The following is a 20,164-nucleotide window of genomic DNA, read 5'->3' on the forward strand; positions in this document are numbered from 1 at the left end:
AATCAGAATGAAAGATTTTAGTGGCCCCTGATTATGTACGAATGATTATGGCTACCTGTCTGCAAGAAGTCAAGAGAAAGGCATAATGGCAAAAATCAGGGGGAAAACCGGTGTCATCTGTGCCCGTTTCCCTCCTGCGTTCCAGTAAATACAGGGAATTAGCTCTTGAGTAATAAAGGGGTGTACTTAACTCCTGCCCCACAAAAGGCCAACTTCCCCCTTTATGCAGTACAGGGCTGCTTATCAAGCCAGTAACCTTTGAAAAACAATGAAGCATCTCCCCCCCAAAAACAGGAAACCGCCAGCGGGGGCAGCCGACGCATTTTCCTGGGGAGCCCTCCTAGAGCCCATCTTTTGTGTTTCCACATATCAACTACTTTATGGACTTTTGCTGTGGCATTGCCCTTCAACGAGAAAGCTTTTTCCATTTTGTACCATAAAGAATATTATTTTTCTGCCAGCCAATTTTCTCTGTTAGTCACTAATTGGCTACATAAATCTCGGGTGTTGAGAATGAGGAATGTTTCAGTGTCATAGAGTGTAATCTTCACCCTTATTTACCAATTCATTAAGATTCATTGATGCAGGATCCGTGAGAGGAAATGACAACATAAATCAGACCTCCAACATAATGACCCTAATCAGCTGGGAATTGCTGGAAATGTCATGATGAACTATGTCCTTGTGTTAGTGCCACTGTACATTGTCATTGCGCTGCTTTATGAGTGGGACGCATCTTCCTGACACTGACTGTATTTAACGAAAAAAGAGTTGTTAAAAACCTGATTCCATTAAAGCTATGAGATCCATACAAGGTCCTGTGGTATTTAGCCTTGTGCCCTTTACCTTCATTGTAACTGCTTAATGGAGCTGCAGTTTAATGCACATTTAGAGTACACCTGAGTAAAAAAAAAAAAAAAAAAACTCCCCAGGAAAAAAAAAAGAAGAAGAAGAAGAAGAAGGCAGGTTGATTTATAGCTTGTCATGTCTTTATTTAACCCAATAATTTCAGTGCGTTTGCAGAATTGAAAACAGTAAGTTCTCCACTTAGGCACCAAATCTCTTGTCACTAAACTGAGGGAGATCCCAGTGACCTAGAACTCCCTAAACAGCCTCCTCGGGTGACATGTGGACCGCAAACCTCTGTCTCCACAGGTTTGCTGATGGGAACCACGGCTCGTTCCTAGAACCGTGCGTCAATTCAAAATTAGCAATAGAATTTGACAGGGGCTTCTGGATCCCCCTCCCTCTCTCCACTCCCGTCCCTGTGATATTGATTTTATTCCTCCACATTCTTGGAATCGGTTCCTGGAAGACTGGGGGTTGCAGAGCTCACACACGTTCTTCGACTTTGTACAGGTTCTTCGTTTAGCTGTTAGCACATTAATCAGATGACAATTTGGGACCAGCCCGGGAGACAATCTTCTGTCTTCTTTGCATATTGCTTATTAAAAGCTTGCCGATGCAAAGCAGGTAAACACGTTTCAGTGTTTATAAAATAAAATTGTCACTTTCTAATTCCTTTGGTCATCTTTTTTTTTTTTTTAACTTTTTTAAACATTGAGCATGATGGTAACCATTTTTTTTTTATCTTAAAAAAAATCTTTTAATCTGTGGTACAGGGCTGCAAAAGACCTGTAAGAGAACAAGACAAGTTTACTTAATCTTGACAGCACGGGTGTAATCTCCCTGTGCTTGTGACAAGTCCGACTCCAAGATTTATAACTCCTTAATCAAATGTCTAGAAGTCTCAGGAAATGTTATCATAGGACTTCCTTTCACATGACTTGCCGAGGACTCAATAGACCGTTAGATAAGCCCTAGACTAGGCCGGACCTTTGAAGAATTTCAAATTGACTAACCGTTTGTTGGGGGGTGGGGGGTGGTTTTTTTTTTTTTCAGTTTGTTTTGGTGAGGATGTTTTTCGAGCCCACTCTATGTAGAGGCCGTGTGGGCTCCCACAGGAAGACGCCCTCCTGTTTTGGGCCCTGTGGTCTTCTGGTAAGCCAGCTGTGTGGGCTTCATGGCAGGGGCTTGTAGGAACACAGGAGTGTCGCCGGGTGGCCAGCTCCGTGAGCCCGTGTGCCCATGCAGGCAAAGGCCTAGCTCCCGGCTGGGCAGAGAAGCGAGGATGGGCCCCTGCATCCCAGAACCGCACCCACCACCTGGCCACCGCCACAGGCACATGGGAGACCCCCCAGCCTCTGCTCTGTCCACAGCCATCCTGGGAACCTCTCTGTCCTTGAGTCTGTGACCAGCGCCTTGAACACCGCCCTCTTCCTGGCTGGTGACAGACGTGGTGACAGGACGGAGAGGAGGTAGGGAGAGAGGGAAGGTGAGAGGCTGGTAAGTGAGACTCTGAGAGAGGGGAACCCTGACATCACCTGGGCCGGGCAGAGGCTTCTGCCCAGGTGAGCGCTGTTTCCAAGGCTCCGGTGGGGCAGAGTCAGCAGGGGTCACACTTGGGCCAGGCTGGAGAAGCTCACATTGAGACAGTGCTGCTCTGATGTCAGCAGCGCCCATCGAGACTTAGAAAGAGCATCGGCGATTCGAAGGATCCAGCTTTGCCTGTAAGAAATGAGAAAGATCGGAGATTGTTACCAGCTGAGACCGTGAGAGAGTAAGTGAGACACCCAAGCGTGCATCCCGAGGGACTGGAGTTAGCTCTAGTTAAATGGGAAGATTATAATCAATGTAATTTAAACCTTTTCTCCCAGGAGTCCAAGCAGCAGAGGCTGCCTCCCCCTCCCCCCCCCAAATGTCCATGCCATTGATGTCTGCAACAGTTTCTATAAAGATAGAAGTCTGGGCTCCAAAGTACTCTCTCTACCCATCTCTGTCCCGTTGACTGCTGAAAAGTTGGAATCGTGCGGGTCTAATTTCCAAAGTCACCATTTGTGGGAGGTGGAAGTTTGGGGGTGAACATTCCGTGTCCTGCTGGAAGTGCGAGGATTCGATTTCTCCTGCTCCCTCTGGGTCCCCGGCTTTGGCCCATTAGTCTACACTGAGGTCTGCTCACACGTGTTTTCTCCAAAGGTGTGCTCAAGTTCCTGTTCCTGTTTCTGTCGTTCAGAAGGTTCTTTCCTGCCTTGATATTTGAGGGAGAGCTCCCAAAACCCAGGATGTGGACAGCAAGTCAGTAGAGAATCAGAAAGTAGGTTGGGGGTGTGTGTGTGTGGGAGAAACAGCTCTTCTTGGCAAGGAAAAAAAGCCTTTACAGGAATAAAATACCTGCAAAATATGCAAATCTGTGTTTATCGTGGTGAATTCTACAGGGAAGAAATCTAGCATTAGCAATTATGACTTGGCTCAGAAGTCCCTCCCACCTTAATACTTACAAACATCAATAAGGCTTAGAACTTCATGTTAAAATATTTTTCACCTATTTCTTTTAAGAGGTTTTTTTTTTTTTTTTTGGTCTAACATGCGTTTATTATCCTAGGTGACGTGCTTTGGAAGAAAGCACTAATTCTCTTATCAGCTCTGTTTCCTTCCCAGTCGTGCAGAGACTTGAGCTACACTGGTAGTGTCTGAAGTCAGAGGCGTTAAAGACAGAGCTCACTGCCGGTCAGGTTGAGCCCTGTCTGAACTGTGGCTGCCCAGGAAAAGGATTGCTGGCTTAGCATTTATGTCGGAATAGCGTGGCCACAGAGTCTCAGACTTCATCACTCGTCACACACTGCCACCCCAAGCTGGTACTTTTGCATCATCGGTATTTTTGAGAAACAAGATGCCTTGACTACTCTTCATTCTGTGTCGCTTGTTCAGTCTGACTTTGGTGAATGTCGTCCCTCGAGTGATGATTTAGCAAGGTAGTGGATGTTTATTGTAGGTGTTACAGGTAACGTGTAATCTATCATTCATTCATCCACTTAGGTATTCATTCGTTCCACAAATATTTACTGTCTATAATGTGCCAGGTCCTCTTAACTCTCTTAAATATACCGCCTACATTATCATGTTAGAATAATGGCAAATACAACCTTCCCAAAAGGGCTGGGGGGGGGGCGCTTGGCTCACAAGGTTAATCTGTGGTTATTTTTGGATGAGCCTCATGATAAATTTGATGCTGGCGGCTTACCTAGGTCCGTGAGGAGAGGGTGTGATTCAGTCCCATGCAGTCACTCATTTATTTATGCAGCCAATGTCTTCTTTTTTTTATTGAGGATCGAGAGTGGTTTATTAACGCCAGCAGGCTCAGTGGGAATCATTTCCTGAGACTGAGCCCTGAGCCTAAGTTTCTTTTTTTCCCCCAGAAACCTTTTATTTAAGGAATACAAACTTCACGAGTTTCATAAATACAACTTTAGGAATTTAGTGATTCTTCTCACTGTATCTGCCCTCCCACCTCTCTTCCTTCTCCGTCTCCTATTCCCATTCTTGTTTCTCACTAAGATCGATTTTTAATTAACTTTATACACATACAGTTAACTCTATACTCAGTAAAGAGTTCAAAAAATTGCATGAAAAACAGAACTGTTCCTCAACAGTTGAGACAAAGGCTGTTCAAAGTCATTGCATCTCAAAGTGTTAATTTCACTTGTATAGATTACCTGCTAGGTGCTCTATTAGTTATCGCGGATCAGAGAGAACATGTGTAATTTGTCCTTTGGAGACTAGCTTATTTCAGTAAATATGATGTTTTCCAGTTTCATCCATTTTGTTGCAAATGATAGGCTTTCTTTCTTTCTTTCTTTCTTTCTTTCTTTCTTTCTTTCTTTCTTTCTTTCTTTCTTTCTTTCTTTCTTTCTTTCTTTTTTTTACCACTGTGTAGTATTCCATGGTGTACATATCCCGTAATTTCTTTATCCAGTCTTCAGTTGATGGGCATTTGGGTTGATTTCATGTCTTAGGTATTGTGAATTGAGCTGCAATAACCATGGGGGTACAGATCGCTCCTTCATATGCTGATTTCATTTCTGTTGGGTAAATTCCCAGGAGTGGGATGCCTGGGTCATATGGTAGGTCTACATTCAGATTTCTGAGGTATTGCCGTACTGTCTTGCACAGCAGCCAGTGTCCTCTGAGCACCACTGCGTATCACTGTGCTAGGTGCGGGGTCCTCTCCTTTGACTCGCTGTGTGATTTTAGGAGCTTGTCTAAGCCTCACTGCTAAGTATGTGTCACTGAGACTCTCACAGCCCTCCATTTGATCACAGCCTCTCATCTCTGCCCCTTTGCTGTCACGTGCATTGATTCCACTACATCTTCTCCCCACCTCTCCTCTGCTCACCCGACTTAGAGCCCAGAGCCAGTGGTTTCAGTAGGTTGGTCTCTGCCATCTCCCTCTCTCGTCCTTTCCTCTACTGCTTTAGCCTTGGCAACTGCTATCTCCTTAACCAAATCTACCACCCTTCCCAAGCTCAAGGAGCATTGCTGGAGGTGCTCCCCGAGCCATGCCAAGTGCACAGTCCTGCCTCCTGCGTAAAACTGAGCACACCGCATGGACTCCCCGGCTCCAGTGTGAACTCACCTTCTGCCCCTGAGCCTCTGCGACACCCTCAGCGGCTCCCAGCAGATGCTTTTATTCCTCTTTGACTCTAAGGATGATTTGACTGGCTTAACTTCTCTAAACTCAGAATTTTCCACTTTTTTTCCTTCTGATCTCCTCCTTAGTTTGTGAGAATGAAGGAATCACTAGTTTATTGAGCAGTTATTCCAGGCAGTGTATTTATCAATGCCTACACGGTACTTGAACACTACTCCAAAAGCAGTGTTCAGGCTGGCTTTCAAACCATGCATAGGCGTTTACGTGATCAAAGTAGGAGCAAAGGGACTTCTAACGGGGAGGGAATAGCATAGAAGAGGCATGGAATGTTTGCATAGAAGAGGCAATGTATGTTTGGAAAATGGCTAACAGAAGGAAGTCTGGGAAATTATCCGAGTCCTCTTACTCCAGACAGAGGAATTGGGACTGTCCTTTTGAGAACAGAAAACTCTAGGAGGTCTGCCAGCCAGCGAGCGACTTGGTCAGAGTGGCTTTTGTTTGGAATGATGTCTGTGGTGGTAGCGGAAGTATCCTTGAGTTTGTAGGAGAAAGAGGAAGAGGGAAGATTGCCTGGTAGTGAGGAAAAGAAACGGGATGCACTTGATGGGTACACGAGCCCAAGCATTACCAGGTCTGTATGATCAGCGGGAGGTGTGGACAGTGACTTCTCCTTGATCAGGCGAGGTAGCAGGTTTGCGGAAGGAATCTTCAGCTTGGGACTTGTTGAGTTTTAGGGGATCTGCTGGACTTTGAGGAGTGAACCAGTGAGTGGAAGATCTGTTTCTCTTTCTCCCCACCCCCCTTCTTTCAAATAAACTGGAAAAAATAAGATGATTCCTTCCTTTTAAAAAAGAAAATAAGCAGTAATGAAGAGAAGCAATGGCTGATGGAGTCAGTGACCAGCCGGGGGTGAGGCACATATAGAGGACAGGAGGAACCCCGAGGGACACCAGCACCGCATGCGTGGTGAGCACAGTAAAGTCTTTTTTAGTTTAGTTTAGTTTTTAAAGATTTACTTATTTATTTGAAAGAATTACAGAGAGATCCATATTCTGTCTGCTGGTTCACTCCCTAGCTGGCCGCAACAGTCAGCTAAAGCCAGGACCTAGGAGCTTCATCTGGGCAACAGGGACTCAGAACACTTGAGCCATCTTCTGCTGCTTTTCCCAGGCCATCAGCAGGGAGCTGGATCAGAAGTGGAGCAGCCGGGATAAGCATCAGCGTCCATATGGGATTCTGCCATCATAGGCAGTGGCTTTACCCTCTACGCCACAATGCTGGTCCCCCGTAAAGTCTTTAAAAGAGTGAAAGTTAGAGTTAGGTTACAAACCAGCGGAATTGGCCTCACTAGGAAGTTTCAAAGAGTGGCCTTCGGTGTCAGGTGTGACAGAGAACCTGCTCTCTGTTGGGTTCATCAGTGCTGGGGTGTATTCAGGTCCCATCGTATTCATATCCTGTGGCCTGCATGTCGTCCCCACTGCCTCCAGGGTCCCAGCCCAGCCCTCCTGACTCAGCTGGTTGAAGGACTTGATTCCACTGGGGTCTGGAGTTGAGGAACTGCTGTCCTATCGTTAAGAACTGAGGCCCAGGCCGGTGCTGCAGCTCACTTGGCTAATCCTCTGCCTGCGACGCTGGTACTCTGGATTCTAGTCCCGGTTGGGGCGCCGGATTCTGTCCCGTTGCTCCTCTTCCAGTCCAGCTCTCTGCTGTGGCCTGGGAAGGCAGTGGAGAATGGCCCAAGTGCTTGGGCCCTGTACCTGCATGGGAGACCAGGAGGAAGCACCTGGCTTCGGATTGGCCACTTGGGAGCTGAACCAATGGAAAAAGGAAGACCTTTCTCTCTGTCTCTCTCTCTCACTGTCCACTCAGTTTTTTTTTTGTTTTGTTTTGGTTTTTTTTGTTTTTTTTTTTGACAGGGTCCCAAGTGCAGACTGATCTAAGTCAGAGGTGAAACCACAGAGACCATACTTCCAAGGAACTGAGAAACTAAGCAGGGGACAGAGGTGGCAGGAAACAGGAACTGGCTAGGAGTTTGGATGGAGGGAGTAGGTGATTTCAGATTGAGACAAAGATGAGGTTCTTTTAAATATCAGGGTGGCAGTGACCAAGAGTTTGCCGCTCTGGGAAGGTTGGTTGGTGAAAATGATTGAGGAGCCACCAAGGTACAGGAGTGAGTTGAGGCCATGGGCAGATGGAGGTCTTTCACCACCAGTAGTCCTTTAGAGAAAGGGCCAGCAAACCACAGCTCTCTGGCCAAATCCAGCTCTTGTATTTTTTTTTTTAATAAAGTTTTATTAGAACACATCTACTTGAGTGCATAATGTGTCTGGCTACTTTTGCCATGCAACAGCAGAACAGAGTGGCTGGGTCACAGACCGTGCAGCCTTAAAGTCAGAAGCATTTACTCTCTGGCCCTTTGCAGAAGTTTGCCAATCCCTGCCTTAGAGTTTGGGAGCCCTGAGCAAGAAGGAACATTTGAGAATGATCTGAGGGAAGGGACGCTCATGAAGAATTTGAGTAAGGAGCCACCAGATACGCAGGCAGAGAACCAGGAACAAGGAGGAGAACCTGGCAGCTAGGAGAACTTGTCTCCTGGGAGAGAGAAAGTTTGAATGATGGTGTCCTGTGTTGTCAAGAGGTCAGTGAGGGAAGAATTGGAGTGCACTGCTTTCAGCACCCGCAGATGTGGGGGTGTATTTTCAGCAGAGGGTTGGGGGCGAGCTAGCCTGCAGTGTGCAGAGGAGCCAGGGCATGGGGAGGGGGTGCAGACAACCAGGTGTGGTTCTTCCAGTGACACTGCAGGAGTAGTGGGCAACACCAAGGTGGAGGAAGCCAGGTTTGAAGACTGGCAAGTGCCCTTGACCAAGGGAGGGGAAGTCAAGAAGTCTGCATGGGAAACGGGATCAGTGAGGAGCAGGACCCTGAGGAAGCAGGGGGCAGGGCTGGGCGCTGTCCCACCCCGCCAGCTCCTGTAGCACTGCATGAGAGCTGCCTCATTCGTGCTCCAGGTTCCGGCCTCAGTTCCGTGCTAGCTGTGTCTCTCAGACTGAACTTCCCAAGGGGCTGCCCTCCTTCCAGCCTGTCCCTGCTCTCGGTCATTCCAGCTCCACTCTTGGCTCTCCAGCTTGGCTCCTTCCTCTTCCACTCACCTGTCTTCCTATTTGCTCGTGCATAGGCCCTCCCCTTGCCCAGTCGCTTGGCCTTAACCTTCCATATCCACAGGTTCTGCATTCCGGGATCAACCAGAATGGATCAAAAATGTGTTTTTAAAGATGTATTTATTGATTGATTTGAAAGGTGGAGAGACAGATCTTCCACCCAGTTCACTCGCCAAGTGGCTTCAATGGCTGGGCCAAACCCAGGAGCCTGGAACTCCATCTGGGTCTCCCACATGGGTTCAGGGGCCCGAGCCCTTGGGCTGTCTTCTGCCTTCCCAGGCAAGTTAGCAGGAGTTTGATCAGAAATGGAGCAGCCAGAACATGAACTGGCACTCTGATTTCAAATACCAGTGTTGCAAGCTGCAGCTTAACTCACTACACCACAACACCGGTGCTCCAAAATATTTTTTAACTCCATCTGTATTGAGCTTTTTTCTTGTCATTATTTCCTAAATGATATGATATGACAACTCTTTGTATGGCACTTACATTGTATTATGGATAAGTAATATGGAGATGATTTAAAGATCATAGGAGGATGTGTGTAGGCTCTATGCAAATCCACAGCATTTTGTATAAGGGACTGCGGCATCTACAGAGCTGATTATCCACAGGGGATCCTGAACCAGTCTCCTGTGGATTCTGAAGGACGACTGTACCCACTCATAGGTCTGGGTGTTGCGGAAGCCTTGCTTAACCTGCCCATAACAGGTGCTCAGTTCAGTAGTATTTATGAAGTCGAGACGCAAGCAAAACTCACAATTCATTAAAGTTTTAAGGCACATTATAAATTTATTATTGAACAAGAAATTGGACTCATTGCTTTGATCCCAGGGCAAAACAGAACAGATTCTTGCAGGACCATTTTCTCAACCATGGCACTGTTGACGTGTGGGATGAGAAGATTTTTCTGGTAGGGGCTGTCTTGTGCATTCTAGAGTGGGTCCCTAGCATCCCTAGTCCCTACCACTGGATGCCAGTAGCACACTCTCCGTCCCAGCTATAACAACTCCAGTGTCCTTCCGACATTTCCCGAATGTCCACCGTAAGGGGAGGGGATGGAGGGTGGAGTGGAGGTGGTGCAGGTTGCCCAGGTGGGAAACTTTTGCTACGGAAGGACAGATTTCTTTTCTTTTGAAGTTCTTTTTTTTTTAATATATATTTTAGTTTATTTGAGAGAGAGAGAGAGAGAGAGAAATATTTCCATCCACTGGTTCACTCCCCAAATGCCTGCAATGGCTGGGCTGGGCCAAAGCTAGGAGCTCAATCCAGGTCTCCCAGATGAGTGTCAGGAACCCAATTACTTGAGCCATCATCACTGCCTCCCAGGATCTGCGTTAGCAGGAAGTTGGAGTCAGGAGCAGAGCTGGGCATCAAATCCAGGTGCTCTAAGATGGGACACAGGTGTCTGATCTGCCAGGCCGAATCCCTGCCCCTGACTTTTTTTTTTTTTATTTAATGCTGATGTTTTCTCTATTCCAGCTGTGCCCTTTTCTCTAACACTCTGTTTTTAATAGTTGGACCTCAGGGAAACAGTTCTACATGCATGGACATCTTACTGCAGCCAGTAGAAATGGATACCATCCATCTTTTACAACCTACCAAGATCCTGGTGGCTGTGTCCTAGTCCATGTAACAATCCATCCTACAAAAATCAGAAGAGGTACCCCATGTGTGAGCTGATTGTGACTCTCAGCTACGGTATGTTGAGTTCTTGAGGTCTTAGCATGAAGTGTGTTGCATCTGACACACTTGTTCCTAGCTCACATCAGCTGTTCTGTTCCTGCTTTCTTCAGTCAGGGACATTCTGATAAAAGTGAGGTCAGAATTCCGCCATCATACATATCCACCTGTTGGAAGGAAATCAGATTTTTTGGAAAAAGACCAAAAACTTGTGCAAACATGCAGACCTGTTTCACCATACTTAAAATTTTTATTTTTCAAATATTTATTTGAAAAGCAGAGTTGGGGGGAGGGGGAAAGAAAGAGGAAGGAGAGAGAGAGAAAGAGAGAGAGAGAGAGAGAGAGAAATGTTCCATTCACTGGCTCGGTCCCCAAATAGCTGAAGTCAGGGTCTCCCAAGGGTCCCAAGTACCAACCATCATCTGTTATGTTCCCAGGTGTACTAACAGGGAGCTGGATCGTAAGTGGACTAGACAGGACTGCAACCAGGACTCCAGTGTGGGATGCATGTGTCACAAGCAGCTCTTTAGCCCCGGGTGCCATCATGCCTGACCCTAACATTTTTATTTAAAGTTCATGAATTCATGAGGAAGGAATAAAGGAAGATCTGATTCCCTGGAAGACTATTTTAAGACTCATTGAACACGCCCACTTGCACCATTCCACAAGTTTCCCATTCAGTGTAACAGACTCAGGTTATCTCCATTCTTGGGGTAGGATTTGTCGGTGGCAGGGATTTGGTAATAGGCACTGGTTTAACTCCTGTTCAGTCCAGTCTCCCCTCTGTTTGGACGTGTGCTTGGTGCACGAATAATTAGCCACTTGTATCTACACTCTAAGGGACAGGTTGCTAATCCTGTCTGCATTATTAGCATGTATGTTCTTGACTTCAACAAACTGCATATACAAAGAAGAAATGCCTCTGAAAAGCCAATTAAAGATTTTCTTTAGATTTTTGAGGCTTTAAAATGATAATCAAAAGACTGTTTTGAACCAGGCTGGTTTGCAGTATTACCCTCTGCCCTGTTCTCATTTTTCCCTTTGTCTACACGTTGGTAAATAAGAGATCAGTCTTATTTAAAAAAAAATTATTTTTTTATTTGAGAGAGAGAGTTTCAGATGGTGAGAGGGAGAAACAGAGAGAAAAGTCTTCCATCTGCTGGTTCATCCCCAAATAGCTGCAGTGGCCGGAGCTGCACTGATCCAAAGCCAGGAGCTACGAGCTTCTTCCATGTCTCTCATGTGCGTGCAGGGGCCCAAGGACCTGGGCCATCTTCTACTGCTTTCCCAGGCCATAGCAGAGAGCTGGATTGGAAGAGGAGCAGCCAGGACTAGAACCGGTACCCATATGGGATGCCCACACCGTAGGCTGAGGATTAACCTACTGAGTCACAGCATTGACCCCAAGAGCTCAGTCTTAACATCCCAGAACGTTATGGTGGTTTTTTGTGCTATCAATAGAAGGAATATTGGCCGGCGCCGCGGCTCACTAGGCTAATCCTCCGCCTTGCAGCACCGGCACACCGGGTTCTAGTCCTGGTCGGGGTGCCGGATTCTGTCCCGGTTGCCCCTCTTCCAGGCCAGCTCTCTGCTGTGGCCAGGGAGTGCAGTGGAAGATGGCCCAAGTACTTGGGCCCTGCACCCCATGGGAGACCAGGAGAAGCACCTGGCTCCTGCTATCGGATCAGCGTGGTGCGCCGGCAGCGGTGCGCCGGCAGCAGCGCGACGGCCGCGACGGCCATTGGAGGGTGAACCAACGGCAAAGGAAGACCTTTCTCTCTGTCTCTCTCTCTCACTGTCCACTCTGCCTGTCAAAAAAAAAAAAAAAAAAAAGTGACTTCATTAATGTTACAGTCCTCATCTAGCCAGGAGACAAAAGTAAAAAAAAAAAACATTTTTACAAGATTTGAACTGAGAATGGAGTTCAATTCAGGTTCGTGTATGATGGGGAGAAGAGTCGTCTGCACTGGAGCAGTGTTTAGTGACCTCCCAAAGGGCTGGGTCTTGTGACCTGGTAATAACCACTGTGATTTATTGAGCACCTACTGCATACCAGGCACATTACCTACATTATCTTTGTGCACTCTCAGAGCATTGTGCATTTTTCATGGTAGCACTTCCTGCAGTCCCCATCTCTGCCTCTCCAGATGGCTGATTGATTAGTGTGCGTCCTCCTGATCAGACATCTCCATCGCCTCCATGTTGATGGAGCTGTATCACTTTTTGCTCCCCATTGCTGCCTTAACACTTCCTACAGGGTCTGGTACATACTAGGTAGGTAAAAACTGAATACTGCTTAGAAGGATGAACAAACTGGATTCAGAGGAGTATGACTTTTAAATGAGGAAATTAAAAGATGGACTGGTCAAACACAGCTTGTAGAAAACTGAAATTGTCCGAGCTGAGAACCAGACCCAACTAAGTCTGTTCCCTTTCCCCTGCACCTGCCTTCTCAGACTTTGAGGGTGGGTGGGAGTGGGGAGGTTCTTGTTCATGCAGAGTCTCATTGTGTTGACCTGAGCAGTTACGTTTCTGACAAGCTCTTGAGTGATGCCCCTGCAGCTGTCCCCACCACCCTGCTCTGTGTCCTCCACCTCAGGTGTACTGCACAGTTGTAGTGTAAAAAGTGGTTACTTCCTTACATGCCGGGGGCAAATGTGGTTCTAGCTGGAAGCCCTGGTCATGAAACACATCCCTGGCCCCTTGTGTAGGTTTCCTACAGGAAGTCCCACAAGGTTCTGCTCCTGGATAAATACACTAGCTCCTCCACCAGCTGCTTATCCGTGGGCTGTGGCCTTTGATATGTCTTAACTCAGGGATTGCTGCTTATGGGCCCTGTCACATCCATTTTACAGGTGAAGAATTGTAACTCCTTGTATCAGATGCCAGAGTAGTAAGGTGCATACTTGATAGCAGGTGTTGTTTCCGGCATAAATAGGCCCCATACCTTCACCTTAACTATTTCCCATAGGAATGCAAGGAGTAGTAACACGTTTTCAAAAGTTTCTTGCAGTGTTTAGTCCACAAGTGAATCCTGCGGAGTTCAAGCCTCATCAGACATCAGCAGGTCCAATAAGCTTTCGATGACCCCAAAATCAAGTATGTGAAGGGAAGCTGTTGTGCACCGCCCCCACTGTTGTTACCACTCCACCCATTCTGGGCACCTCGGGCTCGGCCCTTCCTGTTGGCGTGTCTGTGACAGTGTGCTGGAGGGACCCTGGTGAAAGGCTTTGATCTCTTTCTAGGCGTCCTCCCTGGCCCAGCACTTCCTTGAGGAACAAGCGCAGCAGCTGGCTTTTTTGCAAGTCAGAGTGTGGAGCCAACGTCTTGGCGCTTGTCTTGATCAGGTGACAGCACCTGGGAGGTGTATAGGGGCCCCTCGGCCAGAGCTGGGATTGCTGAGCCCTGTGCAGTCTGATCCTTTGTCACAGCTCCACTTACACTTTGTCACCAGCCTCCAGCTGTTTCACAGATCCTGCGTTCAGCCCTTGCTAACTGTAGCACCAGAGCTGGGTTCCTGACTTTGAGGCCAACTGGTGCTGTGTTCTTCCCAACCATTCACAGAAGAGCTATTCAAAAATCTTCGCTCCAATTGGAGCCTACCCTTTGTTCATCATGTAACATGATGTCACCATTTGTGTGTGTGTGTGTGTAAGATTTGAAGATAAACATGTGTATGTTGCATTCCGGTTGTATAGCTGTAACAGTTGAAAGGGTGCTTGAGAAAAGATTTATTTTAGCTCTGTGTTTTGAACAGCTCTTTCAGGTCCCGCCCGTCATGGTGTTCAGCTGTGCTAAAGGGTCCTGAAGGGTGGTTTAATGAGATGAGGACCTAGGTTCGGGGCATCGTTACATTATTGAAATCATACTGCAAGTAAATTGGCAGCTGCCTGGAGTTTGTCCTGAAGTCACTTATTGGCGAGCTTGCCCTTGGTTCTCTTCACGGGGACAGATGAGGCCCGGGAATGACAGATGATGAGTGGAGAATTCACTGCCATGGAGTTTCCTTAGAGCAGCCGTGCGCTTTCACATCTTTCTGTCTTTTCCCATCAGCATTGCTCCCTCTCATTTTTATCTTTCATTTGTTTGGGAGCATTATTTTGGTTTTTAATCTATGTAAACTCTACACCCATGCCTTTGGATTAATGGACTTTCAGAGGTGGTGATTCAGGTGTACAGATGTTGGAAGTCATAAATAGAAAAGAGGTTATATTTCCTTGTCCATATAAATCTGCATCCATTCAAACACACAGATACACATATACAGTATATATAGAACTATACTCATTTAGTAGTACCTTAGCATCATTGCCATTGTTCCCATAAAATACAGTATTTTATGAAATGATACAATCTATGAAGCATTTCCCATTATGTAGACACCATGTCTTTAAATTATAGCAATTTCTTAAGATTTTAAGGCAAAATGAGCTCTTAGAAGTATGATTAATAGCAGGGAATGAGGCTAATGCTGGGTCATCAGAGGCTCTCCATTACAAAAAAGGTTGGGCTCGTAAAAGCATCCATCTTTTTGACCAATAAAGCATTTGAATGATATGCTTATAGTTTTTATCATACGGTGGTGACTTGGTGCTGAATAAACTCTGAACTTGCATTGTGGAAAGGCAGCATTGCTTAAGTGGCTGATGCACCAATGCTTTGATGGTGTGAGAAAAGGCATGCCTGGAAGGGGAGGGTGCATTGTTGGAGTTGCTGGTTTGAGGTTTACAATGTCTTCTCTCAGTGAAATCTCCATGACCCAGGAGCCCCATTTGGTCTGGGTACAAGAGCACCTGGCTTCTTGTTTATTTCTTGAGCAGTGCACGTGTACACAGTCGGCGCTCAGTGTGTGCCTTACACATGGCATCATTAGGAATATAGTGCTTAACTGGTCACGCAGAGAGCCCAGGTCCTCCTGTGGCCCTCTTAGGTCCCCTCTCGCTAAGTTCCCCAGTATCTGAGTCTTAGGCCACTGGCTTGGTGGGTTGGAAAAGGCTTTTTAGGTGCTTTTTAAAAATCCTTCTGATAAAACCAAGGAGAAGGACTCAGTATGGTGGTACCTTTAATCTGTCTCTGCCAGTTGCAAGCTCAGTATTTAACAAAGAAAGAACATGGCTGCCACTCAGAGCTTCTGAGAACAGCAGGATCTGGCTAGACTTTCACAACATTGGCTGGGCTTTATTACACCCATTATCAAGTCTTCTCTGACAGAGGGGTACATGCTGGCTTTCCACTTGAAGAAGTGAAACAAAGTTTCCTCTGAAGCAGGTTGTTTATCAAAAACCAATCATTTGAAAACAACAGTTGAGAACATCAAGGTGGAGATGGCAGAAAGGCTGAACTAGTGGAAAAATTAATGCTTGCACCCGGGATCCGGGCTCAGAAGACACCGCCTCCATGGAATCCCAGGACACGTAGAGCGCTCAGCGCCACGGAAAGCAGCCGGGAAAAGAACGAATTAGTCTTTCCTCGGGCCCTGCCCCTACCCCTGAAATTCCTTAAGACTAGTTTCAGTTTTTTAAAGTCATTTATTAAACAGTTTATGCAAAAGGAGTTTTTATTTTTTATTTATTTGACAGAGTTAGTAGAGAAGGAGACAGAGAGAAAGGTCTTCCTTCTGTTGGTTCACCCCCAAATGGCTGCCATGGCCGGCGCTGCGCTGATCTGAAGCCCTGAGCCAGGAGCCAGATGCTTCCTCCTGGTCTCCCATGCGGGTGCAGGGCCCAAGCACTTGGGCCATCCTCCACTGCACTCCCGGGCCACAGCAGAGAGCTGGACTGGAAGAGGAGCAACTGGGACTAGAACCCAGCTCCCATATGGGTTGCCAGCACCACAGGTGGAGAATCAACCACGTGAGCCACGATGCCGGCCCCACAAAGGGAGTTTTAAGCAGTGCATTCTTTTTAAATAAATAAAACTTAAAATTGAGGCTCCGTAGGAATTAAAACAAGGAAACTGGGCTCATGAAGCAGGAGGCAGAGGTGGTCAGCTCAGCATTCAGACGTTACTGGGGAAGAGGGGAGACAGACAGCAGGTGGCTTATCCCACTCATGATCCAAAGCAGCCTCCAGTTAGGTAGTGGATTTTGGGGGGGGGGGTAGGGTAGGTACAGGTTTAGCTTAGCTTTCCAGGTCTCATTGATTGGCTTTGGTCATGGGAAATGGTTACAACCCTTTGGATTACCATCCAGGATGGCACATTGTGTTTCTAATACTTTACCTGGCTTCTAGTTCATCCCAGCTTCTGGGAAGGAAAATGGCAACGAAGCCGGGCAAAGCTGGGAAAGACCTGGGCTGCAGTTTTGAGTCAGCTTTGCTGAGGAAGCAGGCAGAGTGGGCCTGGCAGGGTGCAACCTTCTGCAGTCTGCCTTCATTCTCTCGTCTCCTGAGTTTGCCCTGGGACGTGGCGTGTAGCATGCAACTCCTCTGTGCTTCCCTGTCCCCCTGGCCACAGGCACGGGGCAGTATGGAGTTTGAGGACGTTCTGTCCTGCGAGCATTGGAAGAAGCGTCTGTTAGTTGTTCCAGCAGCCAGGCTTGCATCATCACTCCGTTGAGCAAGTCTCTTTCTCTAGGGCAGTAGAACAGCACCAGCCCCAGAGGGCTCCCTGGGGCAGCAGAGGGAGTTCTGAGGGTCCCCGTGCCGTTGTCCGGAAGCTGTGAGCAGGTCCATGTACCTGAGAAACGCCCTCCTGGTGGGAGGTTTCTTCCCCAGACACTGGAGGCCTAAGAGCTATGCTGATGTGGGGAAAAGCAGGCTGTCAGCAGAGAGATTTAGGAAACCAACCACAGCACAGCAAAACAAAAACACAAAAGAAAACACTCTAGTTACTTTGTGACTCTAGGTCTGCAGAACAGAGATTAGACCGTGGATACATGAGCTGGAAAGAAGCAGCCAGACAGGGCTGCGAAGGTGAAAGTGATGCTGGCAGAGGGAGCCTGGGGAAGACACAATTTTTACAAAATTTTGGACAGAGATGAAAGTTCCAATACCCTGACTGTGACTAATACAATTGCCAGAACCTTCTGAGGTGTGTATTTACTTTTTAAATTTTGTTTTCTCACTTTGAAATTTTACTGCATCCAGTAGACATTCTTTCACTGTACTTTGTACTGACATAATACAGAAACCTTAAAAAAATTAGTTAACTGATCATAAGATATAGATAAATTATCAAACGGTTTTTCCAGTTTGCTTTGCTTACTGCATTTTAAGTGATAGAGGGATGTTTTTCACACGTAGCAAAGTTAAGCAGTTTAATAATGTTAAAGTATCTGTAAAATAGATGCAAGCTCATGCTTTAATTGCAGATTGTATCCCTAAATATAGTACCTGTGATAAGACACGGTAACTTTCTTATAGTGCAGGGTAAGCTGCTTTATAGGGTAGCACTCGTCCAGGGAATTTTTCAAGATTAAACTTTCCTCTTAACACTCTCGGTAGTGGACACATTGAACCCGTCTTCGGGGAGCTGAGACTCCTCTGAGAAGCTGACGGAATGAGCTCCTACATGGTTGTAGTTAACAGCAGCTGATTAGTTTAAATCATTTTTGAAGGCCAGAATCACAGTGTGGAATAGTTTGATTTTTGCAGAGGGGTCCGGAAGGCTACAGATGTCTTTGTGGGTCTAGCTGGGTTTCAGGAACTTGGAAAAGAAGCTTTGTATGGGGAGAAAGAAACATCGGGATGTTCCTTCTGGATCTGGGGTCCAAGGTTAGAGTGTGTGTTTGACCGGTATATTTCATTGATAAAAGATGAGCCTGGGAAATGAACGTGGAGTTGCTCAAGCGGGAAAACATCACAGTCTTTTAAAAGCTGTTTCCAAATCCAACCTTCAGGAGTTTTTCCACCACGTGGATGCTTTATTTTTATCTGCAAACCAAGAAGTGAGGAAAGAAACAAAGAAATGAATGAGGCTCTCTTTGCCTTATTTGGGGGTGACCTCTTTTTTTCTCCAGTGGGGGGGACCTTAAAAAAAAAAAAACCTAAGCAATATTACCAGTAAAGAGTTAACCGGATTTCACTTGATCCACCGTGGCTTATATGATGATGAGTAATTCGAGGTTGGTAACAGCAAATTGTTGTTTATAAGCAAACATGGCATTGTGCAAACAAGCAAGCTTGGTCTCCAACTGGTTTGATTTCATGGTGGTCAGCAGCTGATGTCTGTAACATACAACCTTTCTGCCTCTCTAAATGTCAGAAGAATGACTGTTTGTTTATCTTGCCTTCTTCCCAGCTGTTTACTCTGTAATGCATTTACCTCGACCTTGATTCCCAAAGACTGGCCCCTTTCTCCTCCCCGGTTCTGTTTACGTTAGTCCTGCCCCTGGTGTCACCTATGAAATCTGTTGATTATTCCACCTGGTTAATGTTAAATTGCTCTTGTAAGATGATGTGTTTGTTCATAAACACAAATGCTGGGCCTCTTGTTTACTGTACCCATGGCAGCAATCGTTATTAAACAAATATTGCTTTGTTTGCGGGTGTGAGCAGCAGTTTATCCTGTAAGGTCTATTTAAAAACACATACACACAAAAACTCAAATGCTAGAATTTTGATAAAGAAAGAAAAAGGGGAACTTGTCCCTGGAATGTGGTTGAAACAGACTTAGGTTTGCTTTTCTTATCTTTTGCTTGGATGAAGGGGCTGGAGAGATTAGCAAGTTGTTTGGTTTTTCTAAGAGATTTCCTTAGTGTAATGATATCTATGCAGTTGTTTGCTTTTTTCAGAAGGGAGAGAGCTCTCCTGAAAGGCCACTAGCTCAGTAATAGAGCATCAGATGGCTAGGAAATTCTTTGTGGGACAAACAAGGACTAAGAAGGTGTAGGAGGAAAAGTCTAGTACTATGCACAAGGCGACCACCACGGAAAGGTACAACCCTCGGATTTTGTACTCTTGTGTGTGTGTTGTGTGTTGTCATGTGGGCTGCTGCATGTACTCGCGGTCAAGTTTGAGAAGGGAACTTTGAGTTGGATGGGTTCTGAATAAATCCTCTGTGATACAAATGGAGACGTTTCAGTCGGCAGGCAAGTTGTATAGTTAATATAGCGCACATATTTCTAAGCCGTGCTTTTCCTCTTACCTGGATCCTTTTAAAATGAGTTTACGCCATGGGTAGTTTCTGGGTAAGTAAAGTATGTCTCTTTGTTCCGTCTGGCGTGTGTGCAGCTCTCGTCCCTGGGACACTGGGCGCCACGGCAGATAAGACCTGAACACGAGCCTGTCCTTTGTCATGTTTTGCAAACAGCCCAGCAAACTCAGTTCACATTGTTTTGTTTTGTTTTAGAATTATTGTTTGTTGCTGTTTCTGAATCCACCTCGTGTTTCAATACCAGGCAGAGCCTCTTAGCCTTTGCTGTACATTGCAGAGATACAACACATGGGGCAGGGGTGGGTGAGGGTAGAGGCTGGGGGCATGGTGACCTGCGAAGGCAAAGGGTGGTCTTCTGTCTCAGAGAAGGTGTGCTAACCCATGTGTGAGAGTGACTGTCTGGCCAGGGGTGGGCAGCCACATAAATATACCGGAGGTTTTGAAGGATAAAATTAAAATAATTGTCACCGACAGACAGTGGAGCCTTGCAGCCCTGGGATTCTAATGCCTTGCATTCATTGAGTCACTGTGATGCCATGAACATATTGTTCATGTGGGCCACTGGAGCGGCCAGGAGCTAGAGGCGAAGTGGGAGGTGCGTGAAGTGTATCATCAAACACGCCACTCACCGACTGATGTCGGGAGCCTGGCCCCGGGTCCGTTCAATGACATAAAATATGGAAATGAAAACCCCAAGAAAATCCAGAGTGGTGGTTGGTTCACTCTTCTTCCACCAGTGATT

At 46.5% G+C, this 20,164-nt stretch overlaps 1 protein-coding gene and 1 long non-coding RNA gene across 20 annotated transcripts in view; one reads left to right on the forward strand and one right to left on the reverse strand.

Moving 5' to 3' along the window:
• FOXP1 (forkhead box P1) overlaps positions 1 to 20,164 on the forward strand; it is a 465,689-nt gene that overhangs the window by 189,823 nt on the left and 255,702 nt on the right. Inside the window, exon 1 of one of the 19 annotated variants that reach the window (XM_070050581.2) lies at positions 14,324 to 17,358. The exons of 17 other annotated variants lie outside the window; for them this stretch is intronic. The gene's annotated coding sequence lies outside the window, so the exon portion shown is untranslated. Of the gene's footprint in view, positions 1 to 14,323; positions 17,359 to 19,078; positions 19,203 to 20,164 lie in introns of those variants that run through there. One more of the 19 variants, XM_070050580.2, reaches the window with a different exon arrangement.
• LOC149124303 (uncharacterized) lies at positions 1,604 to 3,254 on the reverse strand. The gene is made up of 3 exons (XR_016214207.1): positions 2,893 to 3,254; positions 2,385 to 2,568; positions 1,604 to 1,635 (listed from the first exon to the last, which is right to left on the reverse strand). It is a non-coding gene; the product is annotated as an uncharacterized LOC149124303 (long non-coding RNA).

The sequence above is a fragment of the Oryctolagus cuniculus genome, chromosome 10, assembly GCF_051225735.1.
Source record: "Oryctolagus cuniculus isolate XC-2025 breed Fujian yellow rabbit chromosome 10, ASM5122573v1, whole genome shotgun sequence".
NCBI classification, from domain to species: Eukaryota; Metazoa; Chordata; class Mammalia; order Lagomorpha; family Leporidae; genus Oryctolagus; species Oryctolagus cuniculus.